We start from the raw sequence: 26,895 nt of genomic DNA on the forward strand, positions 1-26,895 counted from the left end.
CTATTCATTTGAAAATGTTATTGATTAATTTTATTGAAAGACAGCAGAGGAAATGCAGATCACATTTAACGTGCATTCTAATGACACTAAGTACTCTACAACAATTCCCCAAAAGACATTATAGTAAAAAAGATAAATATAAAATCTTGAGCTGGGATTTAAAATAAAACTCTGCCTAATTTAATCAAAATCTTATCAATTAAAATATCTGACATTGCAAAATTGAGATTTTTTTTCTTCTAAGTTTAAAAATGTTAATTTTGACATACCCCAAGAGATGGTATCGCATTAGGCAGCTAAGTGTGCAATTTTGGATAGCTGATCAAACAGTAACGGAGGCAGTGGCTAGCACTGCACATAAACCTACACATAGTTTAGTGCACTCGTCCTATAGCATATACCTTTAAAAAATTCACTACTTTGAGCTATTGATAGATCAAACCTTATTCTACCTTAAACTGTACATCCTGGTGATCAATAGATAAAATAAATTGAATTTATGTAGTAGATATTTGTGTTTTACTCCTTTCTTGCTTTAAAATTATTGTGAGAACTCAATTTTGAAATCTTATCTTTACTATGATTTTCCTGACACTGGAGATATCAAATGCGTGACATCTTAGAATACTGTTTCAACAAGAAAAACTAGTGACAGAAATTTATTACTACCTAGTTACATCATATTTTTACCTATTTCTAGCTCCATATGAATACTATTCTGTATTGTTTTAGATACATTTCCATCAAAATTCATTAATTTGAATTAATAATTATTTATACACATTTAGTCCACACAGCATACATACACAGATTATGAGCTGTGCATTTTAAATTATTTAATTAAGATTATATTGATATTTGGAATGATACTTATTTTACTGCCAACAGACAAAATGTGAACTGAGTACAGGAGGAAAGGGGTATAATTATGAGATTAGTGCACAACTCTTCCTGTCGGATGAGTAAAGTTGTTGTGGGTCTGTGGATCCAGTCCACTTAATAGATGCCAGTGGTGCTTTCGTAGATAGTCAATGCCCCATTGACTTAATAGAAACACACTAGGGCCATGTTATTAAGCAGATTACCTCATCAGCCATCCAATGCAAGGCTATGGGAGAACGCTTGAGGAAAGACAGTGGTGGCCCCACTTCATTTGCTCTCAGTGACCTATTGTCCTCAATAGTGTTCCATCAAAAATTAGCTCAGCTGTGAAAAACAAAAGTTTAAGAGATTATTAGGTACTCAAACAGATACCATATCTACTGCTGGGTAATTGCTTGAGATTTGGTTACCATTAGTTGTCCTTCCAGCTCAAAAAAATTGATGTATTAGAAAGGTATTGATGAGGCTAAAAGGTACCTTCATTTAACATTTATTTCAATTCACCTTGAATTCCACTACTGCTTTAATGCAATCAATAACTGAAACTCTGTAACATGTACTATGGCAATTTTCAGTGATTTTCAGAGAACCAAATATTACTTTCAATTTTTAATGTACAATTAACTCAAACCACATTCATTACTACAGGTAGAAAATTTTAATACCAGCATAAAAGGAAAGCAACTTTCAAATACTGTCAAATAAAGTCTCTAAATAGTTGCTCAAACTATCAGATGTCTCTTTTAATTAACATTCATAAACACATAAGGAAGAAAACCTCTGAGTTTTAAATTTAAAAGTCAAGCTGTTTTAGTAGAAGGTAGGCATATTGCACACCTAAACATCCTTTGAGAATCACAGTTAAGGTTTAATAAACACTCTCCCTGTTTCTGCTGTGGTGTGAGTTTCATTTTGCATATGCTGACCTTGGTTTAGGATGTGGAAAGTTTGTTATTAAACTTACAACCTGCCATTAAGGTGGGCGTCAGCTTTTTCAAAACAACACCTATCCACATTTTTCTCATTTTAGCAGCATGTCTTTTCAGCTCTGACACTAATATCCAGGGCATCAAACAAGGACATATGCAAAACAGGCCTCTTAGTTCTTGTGCAGATGAGTTACTATGTAGTAGGTCTGTTCTGCAGGGCTCTGTGGGGTCCTCCCCAACATTTCCTACCAGCTGCCAATATCTCCCAAGCAGATCAAATGTTCTTTCACCTGAGACAAAAGCACCTTTGCTTCCAGCTAGCCAAACAAACCTCAAACTTGTTCTCCATCACACCTAAAGATATTTGAAAGAGATATAAATAACTGCCATCACCCTAACTCATATTACTCTATTGTGTATAAAAGTGTATATACTTAGACCTTTAGCACATATGATTATGCACTGGTCTTTATGAGCTCAGAAGTAATACAGAGATTCTGAAAACTGAGTAGTCCAAACAGTGGCCAAATGAGTGAATTGAATGGTTAAGGAGAAAATTTCTAAACATGGTCTTTTGTTTCCATTTAATTCATATCTTCCTGTTCTGACACCTTCAATTTAAGACACAGAAGAAATAGTTGTGCTTTGTCCTCCCTGTAGTAGATTTGCCACCGTTACCAGACAGTCTCCAATGTTTCTCCTAGAAGGTAATTCATCTTCATTGTTCCTGTGCCGACAGGATGGAAACTGCTTACAAATTTTACAGCTAGCAATACTTTTTATTGTTGTTCTGAAAGGGCTCCTGAGGGCTTTCTATTTTATTTTTAGGAAATGTCTGATTTTTTTTCCTCTTTATGTTATACTTTTCACTATTATGAATGATGACCCTAGAATACTGGGAGGAAAAAACAACCAACACTCACCAAACTCTGTAACTGTCATAAGTTTTAATGCAATCTTCCAATACTTTGATTTATTGCAGATGCTACATTTTAACTATGTTATAGCTAATGAAGAATATGAACGGCCTTTGTGGAATGCTGACATTCTTTCAAACTAAGAAACCTTCAGGATGGCTCAGATGTCTTTCAGAGGAAAACTGATATAATAAGGAATGTAATGTTGTTCTTGGGCTTTTAGGTACGAATTAAAATTTTAGGCATCAAAATGTAGTCAACTTTATGATGAAGCTGTGAAATCATATCACTCAATGTCAACCGTGTTCCTTTAGATGTTTTGTTTTACTCCTTTGATATCCCTCAGGCTTGATTATACTTGAAAGTAGCCAAAAAGAAGCCCTGAAAATAAATGTGACATTTTTTATGTTAACATTTTAGGGACTTTTAATTATAAATCATCTTGGGAGAGGTCATTTGTCCTCATATGAAAAATAGCATAGGTAAACAAACATATTAATGAACTAACGGTTAGATTGAAGATGGAAGTAGCCCATATTGTACCAATACACTTATTTTGTGTAGAAGAGACAGATTTGCTCTCTTATTCTCTTTCATAATCAAGTTTTATACTAATGTTGAAATCCAGTTGCCAACAGTTTTGTAATAGTTTATAAAAAAAATAAATTCAATCCAAATCAACATTCATAAACATCAGTGTGCATCATGAAAAAAAGTTTTCCATATATACTGATTAATATTTTTAAATGAGAGTTTCTAATTGTCCAGTATAGAAAAGTGAATTTAACTACTTTTAAAATCAATTTTGAATTTATGAAGGATCTTTATCTACCATGCAAACTGTGAAAAGTACATGTGTATACATATATATTTATATACTATAAAGCATAATATGTATATATATTATGTATATTCTTATTTCTATGTAACAATAGCTATATAAAATCTGATAAATTCTTTCTAATATCTTAAATACTTTATTTCTAAAGAAAGGGTAATAAAAATTCAGAAAATAATTAAAATCCTACCAAAGGTTCCATCCTGATATAAAAATGACCATTCTATTAACATCTGATAATACCAATATTTTCCTTTAATTAGTAGTTCTGTTTAAATTAAAATTACTAATAATTTACTTTACATTGTATTAGGGAAATGATGAAATTATATGAGTATTTTCATTATATAATCATCAACCTAAACTCAATACTAGTAAACAATTTAATTATATTGCTAACATAGTATCAAATTTTAATTCTAATTAGAATTACAACTCATATTACATTACTCAGAGTATATCACTGATTAATATTTTATACTAGTTATACAAACATTTTTTTCCATTTGCTATGAATATAAAATTTAAAATCTTGTGAGTTTTCTGCATTGATAAACTTACTGAATGATATCAGGAAATAACCTAAAAGTATATGATATAGATTAAATTTGAGGGCATTTGTGCTGATATTCAAAGGTGAATGTGGAATGCAGAAGTGGTTTACAGTTATATAAATTTCATCTTTTCATTCATAGAGAAATTTTTGTGAGAGCATACAAATGAGTTTTAATCAAAGTATAGCTCAGTGATATAATAAACATTGATCACAAGATAATTTTTATTCTTGATTTCTTTGTGGTCTTACAGTATAAGGAATAGACATCTGGGAGAAAGTAATCCCATGGGGTTGAATCTTTGCCTGCAATTTAGCAACTGGGAGTTTTAACATGTGCTGTCAAATATGCACCTATGTTTATGATTTACCTTCTTCCATGAAGAGTCTGAGGGTGGCTGTAAAGGATTTGAGAGCCTGCTGTTTAAACTACTCAACTGATACATTGTTTCATTTATTTTGGCATCTGTGGCTAATCTCCATTAGATTAGACAATGTACCCCTTGCCTTCAACTAGAAACCATTCAGTTTTCCTAACAAGGAGCCTTTCCAGGTTTATTTCCCTAACATTGCCCTGAAGAAATCCTCTGATCCAGAAAATCTGATTTCATAAAAAGAAAAAAGTTAACCCTGTATAAAACAGAGAATAAAATGGTGGTTACTAGTGGATGGGGATCAGGGAAGAGTGATGGTGTTTAAGGATACAAACTTGTATGTAGTAGTAAATGAGCCATAGAGATCCAATGCACAGTATAATGAATATAGACAGTAACATTGTACTATAATTGTGTAATGTGATAAATATTGCTACAGGCAATCATATTACAACATATAAATATACTAAAGTAGCAGGCTGTACACCTTAAACTTACTGGATGTTACAAGTCAAACTTATTCAAGGAAAAAAAAAAAAAGAAAATCTGATTTCACCAGTGTCCTCATTCAAACCATTTACCTTTTTGTTGTATGTTTCTCCACTCCTCTTGATAGAACTGCTATAGTCACATTTCTCTTTCTTTACATGTTGGAATCTTGCCCATTCACCAAATCCCATCTTGATGCAATCTTCTTTATAACAGTTTGAATGAGTCTTCTGAATTTATTTATCTTTTTTAATTCATCTGAAATCCTGATCATGTTTTGTTTTATCATACTTTTTGCTCCTTTTCTCTCTCTCTTTTTTTTTTTTTTTTTGTTTTTTTGTTTTTTTGCGGTACGCGGGCCTCTTACTGCTGTGGCCTCTCCCGTTGCGGAGCACAGGCTCCGGACGCGCAGGCTCAGCGGCCATGGCTCACGGGCCTAGCCGGTCCGCGGCATGTGGGATCTTCCCGGACAGGGGCATGAAACCGTGTCCCCTGCATCGGCAGGCGGACTCTCAACCACTGCGCCACCAGGGAAGCCCCTTTGTTCTCTTTTGAGAAGCTGCAAGTTCTGTTGTGGAAGGGAATAGACCTTACTTATCACTCTAATTATTTCTTTCCTGGACACTGGGACAGAGGAGTGGAAAAGTACACCTTGGAGTACATGCCAGGCTTGCTTTCCAGCTGTGCCATGTACTGACTTTTTGGCCTTGAGCAAATTACCCTAGCATTATGCATGTCTCCTCATATTATAGTCTTGTCATCATAGGAATATTGTGAGGATCAAATAAGCAATTTAACTCTTTCAGAGAGCTTTATCTCACTTAGTAGGTGTTAGCATATATTTGTTCAGTGGGTAAGTGTTTTGGCTATCACTCTAGGGTGACTTTTTGATTTTAAGAAATAGTCTTTAATTTACTCTAACTTGACCCAATACAGTTGCCATCATGGTCCTGACACTGCTTTTTCACTTTGTCTTACTTGCCTTTAGTGAAGAAGTTACATTAGTGTTTTTGATACAGTGATGACTTTTAAATGTCTTCATTTTTGTGGGGGTGGGGTAAGGGGAAGCAAAAAGACTTGCCAAAAAAAAGAAAAAAGAAAATATTGCTGAGAAAGACAAGCACAGGCTATGATAATTGTAGAACAAGAAATATGAACCTGTATGAGGGGCATGTAGAAGAGATTTGAAAAAAAACAGATTTTGGTTTCTCAAAGACAGGAATTGAAAGAGGAAGTATATTATAGAAATTGATGACTTTGTCAAATGTCTAAAGAGAAGAGTGGTTTTCAAGCTAACCTTTAAAATGCAAGACTTCTGTGAAGGTAATTCAGAAATTCTATAAAAGTTTAATTTCAGTTTGAAATCTTTTTATGGTTTTAAGGCTGTATGGTTTGTATGGTTTTAAGGATGTAATTTTTAAAATAACTATTTAAACATATTGTATTTTCAAATCATTAATATATTGGAGCCCTCCAATACTTTAACTTCTGTTTTGACTAACTGGTTTTTATTAGCAAATATTTTAGTTTGTAGAGTGTAGGATTCACTGATTCTAATACAATTTCATCTTGCCTGTAATAGGCAAGAATTCACTGATTCTAATACAATTTCATCTTGCCTTTGTTGGTTTCTATACAATTTTTCACTTAATAAACTGTTTTTTACTGCTTAAAAATAGTTTGAAAATATCTGATTTGAAAGTCAGTTGGTGTGGACATCCAAAAATGAATATTCTTAGAGGGGATATCAATTTGAAGTCTATACTTCCAATGACGTTTTCTCCTGAGAATAGTTTAGAAGGCATAGTCAGTTCTTGTAATTTGCAGGAGTTTTGTTCTATGACGTCTCCAGGAACACTGAATTAGCCAACACTGAATCATTGTTCCTTGGGGAAATATAGGGTTAGGTTCCTATGAGCATCTGGTCACAATATTTTCTTCAATCAATACATAATCTTGTTTTATGTGTGTTTCTGTTTAAAGACAACTTTTTAATATATATTGTTGATTCATGAACATTGAACTCATGGCCAACAGCGCCATAACTCATGCCTGAGCAAATCTTATCTAACACATGCACTTTCCAAAAGGCACATCACAGCTCTTCCTCTTAAGAACACTAGACAGGACTTCAGCCCTATGCTTGGGCTCATTTTAAACAAGTGAAGTCACCAACAAAAAGCACAAAAATGTTCCCCAAAATGTGGCAGTAAGTAGACCTTGAAAAGGACATTCTTTTACAGTATAAGAGCAGAAACAAGAAGGCAGAAATTTACCCTGTGAACATGGACATCAGGCAACTCAGATTTTCTTTTGCTCTGTGCGTGAACATGTCCATGATGGACTGAAAAAGTGTGGTCATTGATGTTTGTGTTTACAGAGAAATTTTGTGTAACTCTGTGGTTACAATAGGCAAATTTGAAAGTTCAAAATCCATGAATAAGGAGGATTGACTGAATGTGCTTCCTCATCCAACTGGGGGATTACTTGGCTTGGGGTGCTACTCAGGTGGGAAACCACCATGTGCAGTCAAGCAATGACACATCTGTACACATGCTGATGGACTGAATTGTGAAAATGTCAAGACTTCAGGTTGTGCTCTAGCCTTGTCACTCCAGTGTGGTCGATGGACCCACAGCACTGATACATCCAAGACCTTGTTAGAAATGCAGACTCTCAGGCCCCACCCCAGACTTACTGCATCAGAATAGGCATTATAGCAATTTGTATGCATGTTACGGTTTGAACAGCATGAGTCAAGGCATGTAGTGAACTAATCTCTTATCAGTACAGTGGTAATAAATTCTGTCCTGTATGTCCAGGAAAAAATTGAATGAGGCAAGTTTATATGAAAATTCTTTAAATGCTATAGAAATGCAGAGATGGGAGCAGTGGGCCCTAGTGGTGAGAGAAAGAGGAAGGGGCATTTTTATTACACAGCTACATTATCTCTGTTTAAGTGAAAGCCTTTCCATTTTTGATCTTGTTTTATAAGCATGATTTCCTGAAAATCCATTTTTTTCAGCCACTGCAGCTCTTTTCCATTCTACACTTTTTCCATTTCTACCATGACTTCATTACATTAAAAAGATGTGTCAATATTCTTTTTTTCTAAGAAGGAGCTTTGCAACTGATAGAAGAAATTAGATTTTAAAAATACAACTCTCAAGATCTTATAGACATATAACTTTTTCTCCTTATAAACAAAACCCAGCAAAGAAACAGAAGACAACTCACCTTCTTCTTAAAAGAAAGAGATGACCACATTAGAGTATCTTTAGTGAGCTGCCGTGGTGTTAAATATGTACCTGCATATTTTATTTATGCCTTTTTGAAACAATTAAAGAATGTCTCTCTTTTTTAAAATACCTCAAAGAGACTTCCAACTACAGAGTACATCTCTGTACTTGGAAAATCAGAGGGAACCTAATGTTTAATCTTACATTTTCCAGCTTTACTTTGGAAAAAGTGAAAACCAAAAAAAAAAAGAAGGGAAAGAAAACCCTCTCAAACCAAGGTTTGATTATCACATCTCAAAATGCTTGTGATAAACCAAGTTCAATATGCATGTGGTTATGCAAAAAGAAGATGAGTAAAAAAGGAAAGCATATTGTTTCCACTAAAGTATTATCAAAGCTCCTCAAAAGCAAATTGTTGTTTCCATGTTACTGTGGAGCACTTATGTGCGGCTGTCTTTTAACAAAAGAATTTCCCTTCTTGCCAGTTGTTTCCATTCACAATATTCAGCCACCTTGTGACTGATTTGTGCCAAGTGGAATTTTTCCAAGTATGCAATATTTACAATTCTCTATTTACTAGTTCCTGGAGACAGATAAAAATGCAGCAGTAAATAGTTATTTCCCAGATAGAGGAATGTACTTAAGTATCTGAGACTCAAATGAAGACAGAGCCCTGAAATGCAGTTTTACATACAAAGACATTTTAAAATGTACCTACAGAGATTAAAAAAGCATTATATTAAGTAATTGACTTTAGACTATGAGATAAAAATCTAGAAACCTTATCGGTTGTATCGATAAAAAGAAGGTGTCAGTAAAACCAAAAGTGGTACAGAATAAATAGTAAAATATACATTTAAAAACTTGCCTTGTGAGCACTGAGAGCACTTTCAAGAAATAATCTGAAATTGTGTCAAAAATCAGTGTGTGAATGAAGAGTGATACTTAAACACACCATTAACGTTATCCTTATTTTTTTTTCTACGTTCACAGATACACTGTAGGAAATCATTTCTCTAAATAGATGTATGAACTCCTGCCAGCAATGGCCATCTCTTAAAATTCTACTTCTTAAGTATGCTCTCGAAGTTGAGGTATTAATATTTTTATTTTTCAACCTTTTTGTGTCTTCAAGGTTTTATAACACTATTGATTTCAGAGCCAGTGAATCATTATTTTTTTGAGAACAACTCGCTTTCTACCAGTATGTAAGTGCAGCTACTGTAAAAATGTATTTTAAGGAAACCATACTTAGATCACAAGAAAAATCAAAAGAGAGAAAGGTAAAGGAAGGGATTTCATTGAATCTTGAATCAATAGTATTTGACCTTATCTTGCATTTAATTGATTGGCTCTTCAAATCTGTAGAATACAGGATTACCCTCTCTAGTTAGAGAGGCTATTTTATAGCCACTATGTACATTTGTATTGATCGTGACTATGCATTAGGTCATGGTTATCATTTAATGAACAGAACAAAATGGGAGAATCCATTTAAGTGTTCCATAGCATTGTGATCTACCTGTAAGTTGCCAGATGTTTATGATAATCAGTGTCAACTAGCAGTTTTATATTGGAGTTGTAACCTCCTGGAAACAATTTCAGCTATTGGTTTTAAAACACGTCATACAGACCAATGACAAGATGGATTGTTGTTATGGACTGAATATTTGTGTCCCTCCAAAATTCACATGTGAAGCCCTCACCCCCTGTGTGGCTGTATTTGGGGACGGGTCTTCTAAAGAAGTAATTAAGGTTTGAGGGCATAAGCATGGGGTACTGATTGGTAAGATTAGTGCCCTTTTAGGAAGAGACACCAGAGAGCTTGCTCTCTTCATAGGAGCAAATAAATGAGGTCTTGTGTGCACACAGCAAAATGGCAACTGCCCACAAGACACAAGAAGAGGCTTCAGAATGAGAGACCTACCTTGTTGGCATCTTGATCTTGGACTTCTCTGCCTCCATAACTGAGAAATAAATTTCTGTTGTTTAAGCCACCCAATAGTATTTTGTTACAGCAGCAGTAGTATTTTGTTGAGCAGACTAATACTGTTATATAGGGTATAAAAAAGAATAAGGACAGGCACAAGCATGAGGAATGTCAAATAAACCTCTGGATAAGATGATTGACAAAGTGACAAAGGAGGTATCTTTGATTGGAACATCTATTAATTTGTGATTCAAGTTAGGAAGCTCTTTTGAGAATGAGGGAAAGAATGCAATAGAAGAAAAGAATGTATAAGGTGAAGCCACTTTGTTTTTCATTTTGTTATAGTGAGGAGTTTCAATGGACCGACACTGAGAAAATATAACTTGGAATATTGATTCAGTTAATTTTGTGCTTTATGATCTTGGGCATGTGAATTAATCTCTTTAAAATGTAGTTTCTTCATGTGTAACATCTGGATAATAATACTCTGCATGGTTATTGTGAGGATTAAATGAGGTGATAGGAACTAATTTAGCTCAGTGCTTGGTACCTAAGAGGAACTCAAAAATACTTGAGAGTTTGGAATACTGTTCCTATTTTCCATTATTTCCTAAATATTCACCCAATTAAAGAAAACATTGTGTTTTTCCTTTAAGATAACTATAAATCAAACATGCATTTTTCTCCTTTTACCCATTCCTTGCTCTAGATATATAATGAACAACCAGTTTCTTAGAAAGGAAAGAAGTAACCTCATGTAGTAGGTTTTTGGTATTGTAGTGGTATTTGTAGTTTTTGGTATTGTTAGTGGTAGTTGTAGTTTTTGGTATTGTTAGTGGTAGAAGACTCCTGTTATAAAGATCTAAAGTGGGTCAAGTTACTTTTCCATTATTAACTCCTGTCATAATCCCATTATCTTCTAGTACTTATTAAATGAACTTGCCCCAGATACACCTGGCCAGGCTGAGCTTATCTGCCAAAACTTGGCTATCCTTCCAAAGAAGGATAATTTTAATGACTAAATTATGGGGTTGCAGAGAGAATTAAATGAGAAAATACATGTGAAGTGTTTAGTGTTGTATCTGGCCTGGAATAAGTTCTTCAAAAATGTTTTTTGCTGATATAGTTATTATTAATTTCTATCATTATTGATATTATAATATTTATCCTATGGGTCACACAGTCCATCTTCTTGGGTATGTACAGTTGGTCTTGTATTATTTGGAACAATGTAAATGAGAAAAGACTATCCATGAAGTTTTGTAAAAAGGGAAACAGCATTTTGGTCTATAATATTATCTATTCCTAAAGCTATCAAGTAACATAGAAATTCTCAATGACCCAATGATTAAAATGAGATGAAAGTTATAGAAAGTTGTGAAGGGAAGAATGACATAATCTGAGATAAATGTTGAGAGATTCACTCTATTTCTGTTTGAAAAATAAACATAGAAAACAAGAGGCCTGGAGACCGGTTAGGAGGTTACTGCAATAATATAGGTAGGAAGTAAGGGCAATTTGACAAGAGTGCTAGGAGTTATGAGAAGTGTCAGACTTTGGATTTCTTAAAAAGATCCACAGAATATGATTATGCATTGAAAATGGGGTGGAGTAAAAGATAGTCATATGAAATAACTACAAGATTTTTGTGTTGAGACACCAGGAGAATTGATTTTTCCTTTACTGAGAGTGAGACAAGGGAAAATTGAGACTAGATGCAATTCCATCTGCAGTGAATGTAGAGAAGAGAAGAGGTCTGAGGACTAAGGACTGTGCCTTGTGATGCTCCAATGCTTACTAGTTGCAACAAAGCAATTGGAGAGGAAGTGGGCAGTGATGTCAGAGAAGAACTCCAAGAGGGTGCTTTCTCAGAGCCAAGTGGAGAAAAATACAATATTTCAAGAAAGAGGAAGTGATCAACTGTGTCCAAAACTGTGTGTAAAGGGATGAAATTAATTGAAGATGTCAAGCCTCTATGAATGGAAAATAATATTACTTTTAATATGCATTGGGAGTCAGAAAGAAGAGGTTTGGGGCAGAAGCTAATGAATTTACTTTAGAAAAGTTGAATTCATGGCATGGGTGAGACATGAAGTCAGATATATTTGACTTGAAATGTGAATCTGGAAGTCAAAGCTAGATCCGGACTGGAAGTTATAGGCCGAGTATCATATGAATAGAGATTATGCTGGAGTTTTGGAATTAGGTAATACCAGTGATCGTGTAGAGTTTGAAGTGACCAATGGAAGTATCTAGGGAATACCTAACATTTAAGGGTAGGATAGAAAATGTTTACAAAGCGGGAGGGGCAGGAGGAACAATATGAACAGAACCGGGACTGTATAATATTTTTGAAGTCAAGGATTTATTTATTTTGATTACACAAATCAGTGGCTGAAAATGTAATCAGGTCAGTAGTAAGAATCAGTGGTTCCCTAGCATTAACCCTTCCAACATTGTAAGACACACAGCCTCTGTGGCCTCCACTCTGTCAGCTTGTAACTGGTATCTGATATTTTCTTCAGCCCTCCTCTGTTTATACAGTGGGCAAAGTTTACACCACTCACTGTCAGGTAAAAGTAGCACGACTGCTGTTGGGGACTGTTATAGGTAATGTTCTCTCCTATTGTTCCAAAGCCACTTGTAGCTTCATCAGCTGCTGTAGAAGATGTTGGCACTTGGCTCCCCTGGCACAGTGGATGCTAGGAGCCCTGCCAGGGCTGTGGGCAGTTCTGCTGTGCAAACAGTTCTGGACTTGCCAAAGCCATGACACAGTTTCTGTCTCCTCCAAAGCACAATGTCACACTACGATTCAAAGAAGAAAACCCACTCTTTGCTGCTCTGTGTTGATCACAAGCATTTCTGTTTTGGGGCTTAAATACCTAACAACAATGACTTGTCATCCCTGAGATAACAGCAACTGAGCAGAAGACAAAAAGAGCAAAAAACACAGGATTATACTCTAAATCATTCCTTTCTTCCAACAACCAAGGCAGGCTTTTATAAATTCATTTTTTATGCAAATATTTATTGAGAACCTAATATGTGCCAGCGTCCTTCTTCCAACCAACATTGCCTGCTGGTTACCTTACGATGGGGTGTTTTCCTCATGTGACGAACCTCATTCCAATAGGTCTCTGGATCCATGCTTGACAAACTCTCAGTACTTTAGAATCGCTGCACCACTGCAGTTTCCGACTTAGGAGGTCTCATGTGAACTCGGGAATCTGTTTTTCTAATAGATCTGATGGGCAGATATGGCTGGTCACCACTGCTTTTGGCCTCCTATTTATATCTGAATCATACATGTGCATGAGGTTTAAATCTCAGGCTGAAAGTTCCAGTGTGCGAAGAAAGAGGAAGCTTACCAGTGTGATGAGCTACACAAGTGCTGGAGAGAAGAAAAAGAACAATGTCATCAGGAAATAAAACGTAATTGGTTGACATGGAAGTCAAATGTGACCTTGAAAAAATAATTTCAGTCAGTGGGAGGGCGCTGATTGCAAGGATTTAAAAGGTGATATGGAAGTGGACTCTATTAGGCATTAGGCTATTAATCATTAGCGGAGCTGGGTAGTGAAAAGAAAGGTAAATTGCAACCATCTAAGCCCTTGAGAGATACAGCAATAAGGTTAGGGGAAAGTGTTGTTGTTGGATTTTGTTTCTTGTTTTCTAACAGGGGGCCAGTTATGGCACTTCTGGACAGTGGAAGGAGCCTGCAGACAGGGAAATTGAACAGAAGTGTATCTTTGTGACAGGGAAGGGGAGGTGATTTACTGATCAAGATCTAGTGGTGTGCAGATAAGCCAGCAAGATGCTAGGAAGGTGACAGACAAAAGGGTGAAAGAAAACAGGTGAAAGCTTAGAGGTAAAGCAGAGGATAGATTCTTTCTCTGAGAGACTAAGGAAGAAAAGGAATGAGTGTAAAGGAGAAGAGATAAAAAAAAAATGAGGGCTTCAGCAGTGCCGTTTATGTAACAGATGGCGTCATTTGCCAAGAATGAAGAGTTTAGGCCCAAACTGAGGCCTGAGGAAAACTAACCATATTGAACACTCCCGGAGTCATATGCAATGATGAAAGGATTGTTGAACACCAGTGAGGTCAGGTTGAGGTTGAGCAGCGCAGATTTGTAGAAGAGCCTGTCAACCCCAGTTTCGGAGTCGCTCCAGCAATAGCTGGCAGCTCAGGAAAGAAACAAAAAAGCAGAGAGTGAGGCTTTTGCAGGATGGAAATTAGCAAGAGGGTGAAGCTGAGGTTTAGCAGAGTCAGGCTTTGTAAGATCCTTGCAGGAGCATCTGGAGTGGCTGCCCACGGGGCAAAGGCTGGGCATAAGGGCAGTAAGGAGTTAATAAATCAGAGAATAGAAAGCGCCTGAGGTACTATAGGTCTCAGTTAGGATGAACAATATAGTCCATAGGCAAAAGAAAGAAAATAAGGTGAATTTTATTTGTAGATAATTTCAGAAGTCAAGTTTTTGGGGAGTGGTGTCATTCTGAGTGGTAGAATCATTTTTGCCTATTTTGATATTTTTTTTGGTTTCTAATTTGCTGTCTCAACCACAGCCTAAGGCCTGCAACATTTATGCATTTTAAGTACACTGAATGATAAGGGAATTGTACTTGTTAAAGATATTTTTCCATCTTAAACAGAGTGACTCACTAAAACTATTAAAATTCAAGATGTAAATGCAAAATACTATTGCATTCTATTTGTGTATTACATATGTTCAGAAACATGAATACATTAAAATGCACTCGGTCTGCAATTGAATGGGAGCTTTAATATATTTTTCTCTGGAGACATTCTTAAATCTCCTGTGCCAGGTACATTTTATATCATTGTGTAAAATTTATATAGCCAGCAGTAACTTATAATTGTAATACATAGTACATTGTTAGTTGTAAAGATGTTTTCTTTTGACACAAAACCCCTCAAGGCCTGAAAGAGTTAAAGTGCCCCCATAATCCTAAATTTAATACAATGAAATGACTTTATTTGGGGGTAATTAGCATTTCTCTTTCACTACCTTTGCTTGCTTTTGTTGTGAGCCTTTCTGACTCCTATGCATTCATCTAGAATTAATACAAACATTGCTCAGGCTGTCTGTGATTTATAGACTCCTAGGGCTGGGAGGTGCCATTTGCATCCCTCTGCATTAATTCCTCATTTTAAGGATGTGTAGAGCCATGACAGCACAGGTTCCCTGGCACAGCCAGGTAGGGGCAGAGCTGGGCTTGGAAGCAAGGGCCTCTAGCCAGTGCTTTCTGGACTACACAGCTCGGGTATTCTGTCTCACTGAGGAAGGGATTTTAGAAAGAAAACTCATATTCCTGCCTTTCCATAAGTACCCTTCCAGAAACTCAAGCTGCCCTTCCAACCCCAGGGGCCATGTAGTGAGGCATTTCTATAGTTGCTGCATTGTGATGGATGGGTCTGTATAGGAGTGTCAACCTCTGGTATTGATTCAGAAGGTGTCTCACAAAATCTGCCTCTTCACCTTGCTTTCAAAACTAAGGGAAAATGCCCAGGTTTTACTGCAAAATGTTATTTCAACAACCACATTTTCTAAGCTCTTGGAGCTCATACAACAGTGCATGTGGTAGACGTGTTTCGTCTGCACAAAACTCCCTAGTCCAGAATGACTCTCTCTATAGTTGTGTGCTCATCATGGGAGATACCCCAAGGTGGGTGATGACAAGAGGCTTAGAATTCTTGCTGTTTGCCGGTGTTTGAGATCAATCAAGAAATGCTTGCTGTTTTGTTCCTACTTCAAGAAAAGGAAAATACTCCCTATTAATTGGATGCATTTGGCTTGGTCGTGTAAATGTGACAAATAGGGATGTGCCAAACCGCCTGGAAATAATTTGGGTCATCAGCAAATCACTGAGCCTGTCAGTTTGCAGACAGTCCCTAGTCCTCCTGGTCTGTCACATTCATTTTCCATTAGCTATTTACCATCTGACAAGGGAAAGAGGGTACTAGTTTATTTTTTGGAAAAAGATATTCTGTTTTATTGATGCTTTTCCCCTTACAAAATTATTGTTGTGTGGTCTATACTCTGGTGCCTTTGCAAATGCTCACTAGGATCTTTCCCCCAAAAAGGGAATGTTATAGTAAAAGATGGAAAAAGAAATTTGAGTCTGCCTGGTCTGCTTTATGATATGAAATGACAATTGTTTTCAGATTAGCTCATACCCAGGATATGCTTCAAGACACCTGAAGGAGTATTGATGACAGTGGCTACAGCACATCTCTGTAGATTGGATAGCAGGCAGTCCTGATTTGGACCTTAGTCCAAATCAGCCTTCTGTCTGTGAGTGTACAGGAAATTCAGGGTAAATCTTTTATTTACAAACAGGGAATACTTGCCAAGATGGAATAAAAAAGTAACTGATTAATCAGCATGCAGCCTTCATCTTGAAGGGCCTCGCTGCCCGGCCCTTTTCAACGTTCAGGAGATTGGCCTCATGTGAGAGGGATATAGTGTGGAAATGCCTTTGATAGCTCAGTGATTGAGTCTATCAGGATTTGGAAAGGGACAGAACTAGGTTTAAACAACCCTGCCTGATAGAATACAGAGTGTGCATGGCTGGAAAAAAATTACCTCATTATAGCTCAGCACTGTTGCCCTTTGGAGTAAAATGAGAGAAAAGCTTGCTCTGGTACTTCTGCTGATAAAATTCACTTTCTGGAACACAACCAAATCCCAGCATATATCATTGGAGAGAAATAAAGCAGTCAAAAAATTGTATTCCTAAATAGGCCTGGAACATCTTGGTAACTGCTAAAGCAACACAAATAAGGAAGAGTGCCCTATACTAGCTTGACCCTTAAATTATGCAGCTGTTCATTACCCGAATTATACATCTCAGGCTGCCCTTTGGAAAAAGGCATGGAGCACAGAGTTGGAACAATCCCTGAATTATAGTACTATAAGAAAGACCTCCTAAAGTGTCACATGCATGTAGTGGAAGATAAGAAAGGCCAGCTTAAGTTCTTGGCATTTTAAAGAAGGCAATCAAGAAAGCCTTTGAATTCTGTAGTTTTCTTTCTCGGCAATTCATTTGCATTTTTGTGTTAGTTAGACAAAGTGTCCCATTCATGTGTCAGTGGTCCTGTGTCAGTCTCCTGCTCCAGAAACGTGCGTGTGTGTTTGGGTTTAAGCTGCACGTTATTTACAGATGGGACAGTTAAAAAAAAACATTAAAAACCACAGCAGCAGACCTGCCGTATTTAGAGAGTTAGTAATGACAGTATGTAATATCTCAAAGAATAAAGACATTATAAAAATAAAGCCATCATAGAGCTTAAGAGCAGGACTACAAAATTTAATTTGCCCCATATAATGGATGCTACAAATGGATGCTACATTTGTCTACACAAAGTGAAACACATTATCCAATCTACTTTGAGACTTGAGTAGCACAGTTGGTACATTTTGCTGTGTTAAGATTCACATTTCTTCACTATATTATACTAGCAAAACTTACATCTGAGTCCACTTGGTGGTACACTTTTGAACCCCTGTCAGGTTAAGAGTTAAAAGATTTTATTTTCTCATCCAGTTTATAATCTTTTTGGACAAAAGCAAATGAGGATACTGACAATTTTATCACATTTTTTACTTAAATTACATGGGCAAATGATTTTTTTACAATTCCCTTTTTGATGAATATCTGGTAAGTTAGTTAAGGCATTTTCTTGCATAAAGCAAAAAAGATTTACATAAAGCAAAGATTATGTGTGAGAGGTGAGTATTCTGTTAGACAAAATTAGATGATTGTCAGGTTTAGGTTTAGTTAGTTTTAGTTCTCCCCATCAGGTTGTCTGAGCTCCTACCATCCTTCACCCCTTCCAAACCTAGCATTAGAGGAAGAACACCCCCTTCTCAAAGATGTCCCTACCTAACTCCTGGAATCTGTGAATATGGCACTTTACATGGCAGAAGGACCTTGATTATGTATCTTAAAATGTGGAGATTTTCCTGGATTATCTCAGTGGGCCCAACCTAATCACGCTAAACCCTTAAAAGCAGATAATTTTCTCTGGCTGGAGCCAAAAGATATAGGATAGAAGAAATCAGAGAGTTTTAAAGTGGGTGAAGGACTCATACACAGCTGCTGCTTTGAAGATGGAGGGGGCAATGGGGTGAGGGATCCAGGAGACCTTAAGTTGCTGAGCATGGCTCCCAACTGAGAGACAGCAAAGAAGGAGGGCTCTCCACCCAACAGACACAAGAAACCGAAGTCAGCCAACAACCTGAATGTGCTTGGAAGCCTTTTCATTGCCAGAGCCTCCAGAAAGGAATGCTAATACCTCGAGTCTGACTTTGTGAGACCCTAAGGACCCAGATAAGTCACTCTGTACCCAGACTTCTGCTCTACAAAACTATGAGATAATAAGTGGATTTTTAAATTTTTTTTGTAGTACTCCATGTTTCTTTTCTTTTTCTTTTTGAATTTTATTTTTTTTAATACAGCAGGTTCTTATTATCCATTTTATCCATATTAGTGTATGTATGTCAATCCCAATCTCCCAATTCATCCCACCACCACCCCACTACCCTCGCTTGCCCTCCTTGGTGTCCATACGTTTTTTTCTCTACATCTGTGTCTCTATTTCTGCCTTGCAAACCAGGTAAGCCATTAATTTAGGGTAATTTGTTATATTAGCAATAGAAAATTAATATACCTGTCCTCTGGTATTCTTTCTGAAGTTTACCCTTCATAGCAATATCTGTAGTTTACCCACTATTTTTTTATTTGTGGGACTAAATACTTGTTACCAGCTGCAGCAATTAAATATACCAGTGAAGTTGTTGTGGGTTGTTTGTTTATTGCTTGTTTGCTTGCTTATTTGGGGAGTGAGAATGAAAAGTGATTCCTGATCATAAAAAACATAACAAGTCAGAAGGTAGCAGAGCATAATATTTGATTAAATGGACTCTGGAGATAGACTGCAAGGGTTTGAATCCTGACTCACTTATTAGTTGTGTGACCTCAGGCAAGTTTCTTAACCTCTCTGTGCCTTGGTTTCTTTATCTGTAAGGGGAGAATAATAATAGTACCTATCCTGTTATGCAGAATAAGTTAACACATGTAACATTCGGCATACACTAAGTGCTTTATAGATATTAATTATTTTGATGACTAGCATGTTTGTCCGTTTTTATAGCTGTAAATAATGCATTTAGCTATTTCAATAGAAACCTTATGGGAATTGTCATATTTTATTAATTTACAATAAAATTATAAATTTTATTAATTTTAATATGTTTAAAATATAATAGTAATAGTCTTTGTGCTTAAAATTTTGAAGCAGAATTGATACTTCTTTTAAAATCAAAACATGTCCTTAGGTGATACTGAGCCCAGATGGGAGATGGCTCCAGAGTTTGGACACCTAAAAATCTGTATGTTCAGATTAATTTTAATATCAGTGAGATAGAGTTAACAGTTTTAGTAAAAATTCTTGCCTTTTTGAAGCTGTCAGTTTCTCCCTTGGAAAATATGAAGGCATTAGTCATGAGCCCGCTGTCCCCACCCAGCCCAGAGCAGAAGAGACGAGAGTCCCCTTTCTCACTTTTTCAGTTTTACTGGGGCTTCCATCTGAGTAAGGTGGACACTGGCAGCCTGGGCATCTGTGTGCAGAGTGTATGTAAACACACACTTCAGCTTTGTGTGTTTATGATTCCCTGAAGTGCAGTGGGGCCACAAGCTCTCCTGCATTCTGCCTCTGTTCTGCCCTGACCATGCCCTCATTCTGGAGATTTATGGCCATAGCCGCACCAAAGTCCTGTGCTATTAGTGCAGGAGTCGTTCCAGCAAACCCCTCAGTGCAAACGTCCACCTGTACCTCAGAACACACAGAGATATAAGATGTTTGTTTTCTCTTTGGGTCACCTGGGCAGCCAAATATCAAAAGAGTCAATAATTAGATTGGTGTTCCTCAAGCTCCAGTGTGCACAGGAGTCACCAATGGTTTGTTGAAATGCAGATGTGGATTCAGGAGCTCTGAGGTGGGGCTGAGAGTCAATATTTCTAACAATCTCCCTGATGGTGTTGCTCCAGCTACAGTTCCTTCCCACACTTTGCAGAGCATCGTTTAAATTTTATCTTCTTTTAAAGCAAGTCATTGTCACCTATGAAAAAGGGACAAGTTTATTTGGAATATGCACTCTAATTCTTAATCATTTCAAAATACTTACGTTTTACTATGAGAATATAGATTTGGTATCTGCTCTTATGTAAGGACAGCTGTCATCAAGATAAAGGTCTCTAGGTTAAACTTAATTTCCCTTGAAATAAAAGTATTTGATATTAGGACATTAGTATGAATACATACAGAAAACCTAGTATAAAACATTCTCTAGTAATTCAGATTTTGGAAAAGTGTCAATGTTGGTTTACCTGTGAGTGACTTGTAGCAAGTGACCTTGAATAGGTCCACTAACCTCTTGGTATATTGGGGGGGGGCGGATATTGCTGTACCTGGGACTAGAGTTTGTATGCAAGAATTAAATGAATTAACTATGTAAATAACTTAGAAAAATGTTTAGATTAAAGGAATAAACTCTTTTCAAAAATTCCACAGGTATGAAAAGGTATATATTTGACAGATACTTGCTGAAGAACATTTTTAAGGGAAAGTTTAGCTGTCATTGTGAAGTTACCATTCTATAGGCGTAGCTAAAATATGGAAGGAACTGTTTGATTGTCATTCAAACTCTAGATCTAGCCTTGCCAGTGTTTCATATCATTTAGATAGATTTTAAGCCTATTGGTTTGGGTAGGAAAAACAAACCACATAGTAGAAACGTATCACCATGAAAACTATTCCCTCAAGAAAAAGTACAGCATCCTTCATATTTCCCAATTCTAAATTTCTCCTAGCTGAGAAAATTTGCTAGGATCAAACTAATTGAGAACAAGATAGAAAAGATCCTCAGGACATTTAAAATGTTAGCTGATTCTTACCAAATGAATTTAGGTTTCATGTACAAGGAGTTTAATTTGAAATATTTGAAAATAATATGGCATCATCACATTATTTACTTGAGTGGCTGGATATATGTAATCACTCTGGAGTTTCTAATTTCTACATAGAAATTCTATTTCTAGTTTCTCATTCTAATAATTTCTAATAATTGAGGAAAACAATGGATAAGTTTTAGTTTAAAAAAGTGTCTCTCTCCTCATCTATTCCCTCACGTAGCCTTGCACAGGCACTTTGAAGGAGGAAGTTTATGTCAATAGGTTACTGAGCCTAAGGAACAATAGATTTTCAAGAGGTGGTGAGGGAGTCTGCTTCAAAGAGAATGAAATTATATGCCAATGAATATGAGAGCATTTTTGCTCTCATAAAAAAATGAATAAAGAGCATTTTTGATATGATGGAGGTTGAAGAAAACCAAGGCAGTGGACTACAAGAAGCCACAGGTTGCTATAATATTCAGAATTTTTTGTTGTTTCTTTTAGTGAAGTGTTTCTGAGTCTGTCTTGATACACATTGTTCAAAAGACCTCAGATACTTGTGTTGAAAAGAAAGTGTCTAGTACCTAGTTATATTATCACAAAAATTTTCAACAAAATATTTGTGACATAAGAGGCAAGGAAATATTCTTTTATTAAAAAAAACAACTAATTATTAATGCAACTATAAAGTTAGAGGACTTAAGTCATGTCTAAGACTTGGGATAAGCAAAGAGATGTAGAAAGAGTTCTCTTAGGATTATTCTTGTGCTTCTTTTTGTTCTCATTACTATATACTATAGAAAATTGAAAGGAATACCTTACTGGTCTGTTTCAGCTCACCTGTGATAAAGGCTATAACTGTAGCCATGCTAAGAGTGGAAGCTATGTTTTCTCTCTTCTGGTCTAATAACACTTTTAGACTATTACCTATGAGAGAAGCTCAAGTCTCCTGAAACTAAAAGATGTGCATGTTTGTGGTGAAAGTTTTCATTAATAATTTCAAATGATACGCTGCCAAAGATCTGCCACTGTTGCAAGTTATGGCTATTTGGAGTTCTTGTGTTTTTCTACCAATGTGAAAATTAGTTTTGCAAGATTGTTTATTGCTGCTTCTTTACTGCTTTTTTCCTCCTCCACCAAGAGAATGCTTCTGTTCTGCAGAAGCAATGGAAGCCTAAAAAGATAGGACATTTTCATGTCAGAAAAATTAAAGTCATAAAGGAGATAGATTTCCAGAATTAAATTAGAATTGAACAAGTCAGTTATGTGTACATTCATCAGCCCAGTGGTCAGGATCTCATTTCCACTGAAGCAAACTTAGCTAGAGGGCAGATAGAATTTCTACACAGAGAAACCCACCCCATCCTTCATGGCAAATTATACTGAGAAGGAGAGAAAGCACTCACCTGCAGTGAGTATAATGTCTTTAAAAAGGTGTGCTCCTGTTTAAGAACACTGTTAATTACATTTACCAAATATTCTAAATAAATATGAAACCAAATATAAGAGCTTTGGGATAGATTTACTGACCCTACCATGCCCAGGTTATAACACTGATGCATGTGCATCCATTTCTTACCATATCAAAGTTAGTAAAAACCCTCATTTTGATTATTAGTTATCAGAAAATGTTAAATAATCACCAGTGATACTAATGTTTATGCTATATAATGTTTTTAATATGTCAAGAATGTGTTCACATGTATATGATTCAGTAAGGACTGTTATAATTTTGTCCTTCAACTGAGTGATACAGGAAGACAGATGTCAGGGAAGCAAAAAAGGAAGGAAAAGGAAAGGGTGAAACATATTATTGGGCACCTACTATGTTCTATGTACTATGCCACATGATTTTATTTATGTGTTTTAACAAACTTCACAACAATTTTCAGCGGCAGGCATTACTATCTCAAAATTTATAAAATTGAAATAAAATTCTGGCCACCTAATTAATTTACCCAAAGTCATAAGGCTCAAACATAGAATATACAGTTTACCTGGAGTCAAGTTCATCTGAATCCAATGTAGAAGAGAAAATCGTTCACTGATTGTGGGCATTCCCTTTACCCACCCTCATTATATACATTATCTAACTCTTTTGCCATATTCTTAATAGTACATTGATTTTCTAAAATCAAGAGCACAGATTTCCCTCCCAAGTTCATTCTAAAGATTTATTTAATTAAATTGCTTTTTACTTTAGATAAATGTTTCTCAAATAAATTAGAGATCCACTGTCCTTTTATCTACTTTGAACATTTATATATAATGTAATGTCTATTATTATATTATATATTTATGTTATGTTATGTTATGTTATATATGCCTGTAATATATCAGGCTGTGGTTAAGGGTTTTCTTAACCTTAAGGAATGTTAAGAAAGGGTTAACCCCAAAAGAGCCTTGTGAAAATTTAAAATGTCTCTAAGTGATTTGTGAAGTCCTTGACTTACTTAGATTCAGAAATCAAAGTCACTAACAGACATTAAAGGTCAATTTTTCTGTATTTTGGTTTGTTTGTTTCTTTCCATAAGTATCCCCAGTTGAGTTTATATCCTGTGGGGTCAGTTTGAAATACTGAACCATGAATTCCATGGTTCTAAAACCCAGTAGGTTAAGTTTTAGGAAAAACCTGTTTTAAGAGGGATGTGATCATTCTAAAAGCCAAATATAATGGCCTCAGACCTCAGTTACCAAGGGCCTTCCAGGATGGAAAACTTTTAACCAATCAATACTGGGACCTTTAATGAAATCCCCTAATTTTTCCAAGAATAGTTACTTCTTTTGTGTGTTTACATCTCTCTCCAGAAACCAAATCAAATATCAGGAAATATTTTCAGAGCAATCTTAAGTTTCTAAATATATATAAGTTGAATGGAAAGTCATAATTATTATTGAACCTAATTAAACCACATGTCATTGTCAGTATTTTTTTTAAGTTTGATATTGCAAAAAGACAACAAATGTTACTTTATTATTATTACATTCTTATGATGATTTCATATGCATAGTAATTAAACTGGTATTTAATGTTGATTAATATTCAAATACCTTCAAGTTTTATTTTAGGGAAAAGAATATTCTCTAAGGAAAAATCTTATAAGAAGAAAAATGTCTACTTATTGCACAGGATCTTCTATAGCTGCAAAAGAGAATTTTATTACTTATTATTTCTGTTCATTTTATTTTACTTTTTAATTTTTAGACAGTTTGCATATAATATAATTTAATCAAAACTGCCTATATTTAGTTGCTAAGAGATCTAGGGGATTTGGACTTAGAAAGAAACTGATTCTTATGAGACACAAGAGACAATATTCTGGGCTGAGGTTCACAAAATAGTTTAGAAATAGAATCTATACTGACATATTCCATTAGGATAAAAAAAAATGATGTTGAAGAGTCACAAATTACCAGCATACATTCTGTCACTTACAACTTAGAAAATATACCCATTTTAAAATTTAACTTTAGCCTCCTTGTGTCCAAATAACAAAGCTCATTTATTTTCCTCTTACAGAAAGTAAAAGAACATTAAACTATTTTTCTGCATTCAGTTCTCTTCAAAGGTTATTTTATATTATGTTTTATATTAACATATTTTTCATACTTTATTAATTTATATTAGACTATTTTTATTCAGTGATCACTATTATTAAAAAATTAAGATAGCTTTTGTTTTTTCCAGACTGTTATATCATCCTTCTAACTCAGTATGACCACCTATGAAGTAAATAACATGCAACATATCAGGCCTAGATTTTAATTTTGCATTTGGACACCAAATCTTAGCCTAGTGCAGGCAGTCCAAACATGTGTTATTAGCTGGTATAGTACTGTGGATTTTGTAATCAAAAAACATCCTGCCACTTGAAGCTTTTGGGTGGGGTATGGAAATAGAGAAATTAATTGTTTTATATATATATATTTTAAATGACACTTTAAATTGATAATGTTAATATGATCTCAAGTAGTATTCTCACTCTTGTAAGTAGGGAGTGAATTCCTATAGACCTCTTTCGCTCAGGTCCTTCGTATCTGTTTGTATTTGGAAGGGTTCTCTTTCTATCGTGTACCTATAGGGGTGGAGAACTTTTCCCCTCTTGCCCTCTAAGTTATTTGGCTGGTTTAATAATTAAATTGACATAAGTCAGATTAACAGGAGAAAAACAAATTTCATACAGACATGAGCTCCATAAAAATCTGAGACTCCCAGGTAGTCAGGTAATTGAGGCTTACATGCCATCCTGAGCCAAGGAAAAGAAGGTAGGGGTCTGAGGCTTCAAAGTAGAGGAAGACAATTCACAAGAAGATAAGAAGAGGAAATGTTTGATAAACAAGTGTTTGCTATGTCATGTACATAAGTCTTTCTGATATAAAAAGTTATCTCTGTTAATAGCTTTCTTCCGAGTATAGACCCCCCTGTCTAAATACTTTTAGGAAGTTAAGGAGGAGGTAAAAGACTCTTCCTGAGTCTGCTGGGCCTCTGATTACCTTCAGCTCAAAATCATCCCATGCCAAAGTGTCACATTCTGGGGTGTTGTATTCTGCTCCCCTTTATGCCCATTTCCACACATGATTGCCTAATTTTAGAGGGGACGGCCCAGGGCATGTTGGGGATATAGCTGGACAATCTATTCTTATAGGATTTTCCAGTGTGTGCTCTGCCAAAGGCCAGGCCATTGCTGCATCACTCTTTCGCAGCAAACCTTAATTGATAATGACAGTATAGGGATTCAAAAGCCATGCTTTCAAATTCTGTAGAAGCCCCTCGTACTTTTTACTAATGTTTTACTGGATTACAAAGAGAAGAGTCAAGTTCCTCTTGTTTATTATTAAAGATCATTAAAAACTGCCAAGAAGAAAGGTTATAGGGGCAAACCACATTTCACAGTAAGGGAATATTTCATCCTGCCTACCACTGTGGCCACAAGTATGTTTTGTAATCAGACAACCCTGGATTTAAATCCTGGCTTGGCCACTTATTAGCTCAGCTATTTCATGCAAATTAATGTCTCTAACTTTCTGTTTCTTCTTTGCTAAAATAAGAATCAAAAGACTTGCCTCACAAGATTACTAAGAATTTTGAAAGATAATGCATATCAGATACTTGGTGACTTGTACATAAGTACTCAAAGAATGTTAGTTTTTTTTTTTTTTCATTTAATTTGTTTTATGCTGGTGTCAGTTATTTTTGTTGTTAACATTATTATCTAACAAGCTAACAAGCTAGGAAATACATAAATGTTAAATGGATCAAGCACGTACAAAGAGTCAAGAGCAGGTTCTGTGTTAAGAAGAGAAAAGTAAGAGATGAGAAAATTCTCAAATATCAAATAAGGCGAAAAAAATTGAGATCCAGAAATTTAATACTTTGAAGTACGCAGAAGTGAGGTGTCTACCTTATGCTTCCTTTTCTATGTTCTGCTGGGTTGCCATGTAAAAACAGCCTGAAGCAAACACTTAGGATTTCTGTAGGACATGCTTCTGACTTAGGTGACTGTGATGTGATGGAAAAACCAGGGGTTTAGAGTCACTTGTACTGTAAAAATTTGGGCGAGACTCAGCCTCATATATCACCTACTAGACAGGTGAAAAAATACCTACTATATCTTAGGTGTGTGTGTGTGAAACTCAATAATATGAAATTAATAAATATAAATGTGCTATAAAATATTAAAATATTATTTGGGGGAGTTGCTGGGATAATAGGGACACCCTTATAGTGTATAATTACAGGTTCAAGTATGAAAGGCTGTGCCACTATCTG

The 26,895-nt window shown here is 35.7% G+C and overlaps 1 protein-coding gene across 4 annotated transcripts in view; it reads left to right on the forward strand.

The window, feature by feature from the left end:
* The window catches only part of PCDH9 (protocadherin 9), a 986,051-nt gene that overhangs the window by 927,542 nt on the left and 31,614 nt on the right, over nucleotides 1-26,895 (forward strand). The window lies entirely within an intron of this gene.

The sequence above is a fragment of the Aethalodelphis obliquidens genome, unplaced genomic scaffold (assembly GCF_003676395.1).
Source record: "Aethalodelphis obliquidens isolate GAN/ISIS:26980383/991018 unplaced genomic scaffold, ASM367639v1 scaffold76, whole genome shotgun sequence".
NCBI lineage: Eukaryota > Metazoa > Chordata > Mammalia > Artiodactyla > Delphinidae > Aethalodelphis > Aethalodelphis obliquidens.